We start from the raw sequence: 2,200 nt of genomic DNA, 5'->3' as shown, positions 1-2,200 counted from the left end.
AGCACGATGAGGCCTCCAGTGTCTGTTGCTGTTGTCTCTTAATAAAAAGGACGCCCCACTCACAGTGCGTGGTTAATTGCGCTTGATAGTTTAAAATACCATTCTTCAATACAAATTTCCAACGACCCAGAATTCAATGTTCAGAGCAGGGTAAACTCTCAGGTTTGAGATGTGGTCACTTGGGAGGCAAAGCAACAGCCTCTGTAGAAAGGGAGTGACCATGGCCGAGCTGACGGTCAAAGGCAAGAGCGGTTAGACAAGGTCTTCTTTCTAACTTACCTGAGCATTAACTCTGCCCCATTCAAACTGTGCTTCTAAAATCTTCAGCAGACACTTGTAACGATTCAGGTCTGTGCAGGTATGTGTACAGAATTCTCTGCTTTACTATTTTCCTGAGAAATCTTTTTAAGCATATAAACATTTTCTTAAAAAAAAAACCCAATAGTATTAGAACTAGTAAATTCTAAAAAAGAAATGTCTAAGGCTGGCACAAAGAGCCAACCCGTCTTCTGGGACTCCGCCTGTGACGTTCGAGAGATCCCTCTCCTCTCGACCATCTTCTACAGCTGCTTCTGTAAGCTCTCCAGGTACTCCTTGACATTATCATAACCATAGGACTTGGCCAGATGAATGAGAATCCCAGTGGCACAGCAGCCATCTCGTCTCCGGCAGTAACTGCAATTGCAGATCCCACAGCAGGGAGGACATGTTCACTCCGGATCCCGCAATGCTGTCCGCACATCCTCCCCATAGCGATTCCGCAGGCCAGGCCCACAGAACTGGCCCCGCACACCACCACAGGCCCGGTTCTGACAGACCGTCTTGGTATCGATGGTCTTCTGTCGGCACTGATGGCACGTTGTCACCAAGCACTTTATCATAGACTTTATCACGCACAGTTATGGCGATTTTCCAATTCTTCCTCGGTGATGTCTTTCACTGAGCGGAAAGAAGATACCCCGTGCCTTCTATACTTCTGGCATTTCCCCCCACTAATTGTCTTCCTTCTTCTGAAACTGTAAAGCTCTTCGGTAAGCTTGGTGGCTGAGAAGGTGAAGTTTTCCAGAGCAAACTTTTCTGGGGGTCGTGCGCTCCGGGTTGGGTTCGCGCGCCCTGTGATCTGTCTGTCTGAGAAGGCCCGTCGTGGTGTTCTCCTCCTAGAAGCTGAGGGTGGTATCCTCACAGGGAAGAAATCCGGCACCGAATTCAATTCCGAGCAACTGAGCGAGCATGGCCTCGTTCTCTTTGATGTTCATGGCCCTTTTCAGCAGAGCATCTGAATTCTCCTGGCTCTCAGCCCTGGACTCATCCTCAGCGTCAGAGCAGGGTCTTCTTTTCCTTGGGCTGTCTGCAGCTCTTCTCTCTTCTAAGATCCGTCTTACTTTCCAGCACGTGTGAGGTATTTTTATCTGGCGGTTTTGCCATTTTTTGATGGGGAATTGAAAGGCTACGTGGAGGCCAAAACTGCTTCTCGTGGACTGGCGGCCTCTTCTAGGTGCAGCCTCCCCTTCATCATCGCCCCTCCTCGTCCTCATCATAGAATGTTTTTGTCACCGCCGCTCAGCTCTGACTCTCTATGAGCTCTAAGGTTACGTCATGTTCAGCTCACTCAGAATCTTCAAAATCTTCATTGTCCGAAGTCTGTACCCCTCTTTGAAAATCCTTTCTAAGTTCTTCTCAGAAGTATTTGGAATGCAAACACACATTCTGTTTCTCCAACTCTAGAGAGTCCAAACTACCACAGCTCTCTGACAGGTTTTCCATGGGAACATCATCCTGGAAACCCACAAACTCTTCCTCGTCACTGGGGGCATTGAAGATGTCAGCTACTTCTCTGGGGATCTGGGGGATCTGGGAGCGCGCGTGGCCAGCTCCATCTTCCCTGCTGGGTTCACTTCCCTCCCTGTGCCCTGCATGAGCAAGAGCAAGAGCATGAGCACGAGCACAAGCACACAGCACAGAGTTTGCCTCTAGGGGGTTTCTAAACTGTGCTTTGTCACTTAGCTAGGCACCTGTCTTCAGGATAGGAGCATGGTGACTTTTTTGTTCTTACTCAATTTTTTTTTCTACAATGAAAAAAAGAGTACGCACTTATTTCTTTTAAAATGAAGAAATATACCAAGTGAATCACCATCACTTCCTGAATAATCCATGCTACTCACTGATAAGAAATACCAAATTTATCACATTCTAAACCTTT

At 47.5% G+C, this 2,200-nt stretch overlaps 1 pseudogene; it reads right to left on the bottom strand.

The window, feature by feature from the left end:
- Positions 1 to 560: 560 nt before the first annotated feature.
- LOC116889268 lies at positions 561 to 1,877 on the bottom strand (annotated as a pseudogene).
- Between the last annotated feature and the right edge of the window lie 323 nt (positions 1,878 to 2,200).

This window comes from Rattus rattus, chromosome X (genome assembly GCF_011064425.1).
Source record: "Rattus rattus isolate New Zealand chromosome X, Rrattus_CSIRO_v1, whole genome shotgun sequence".
Lineage (NCBI taxonomy): Eukaryota > Metazoa > Chordata > Mammalia > Rodentia > Muridae > Rattus > Rattus rattus.
This window is presented reverse-complemented; position numbering and strand designations above follow the sequence as displayed.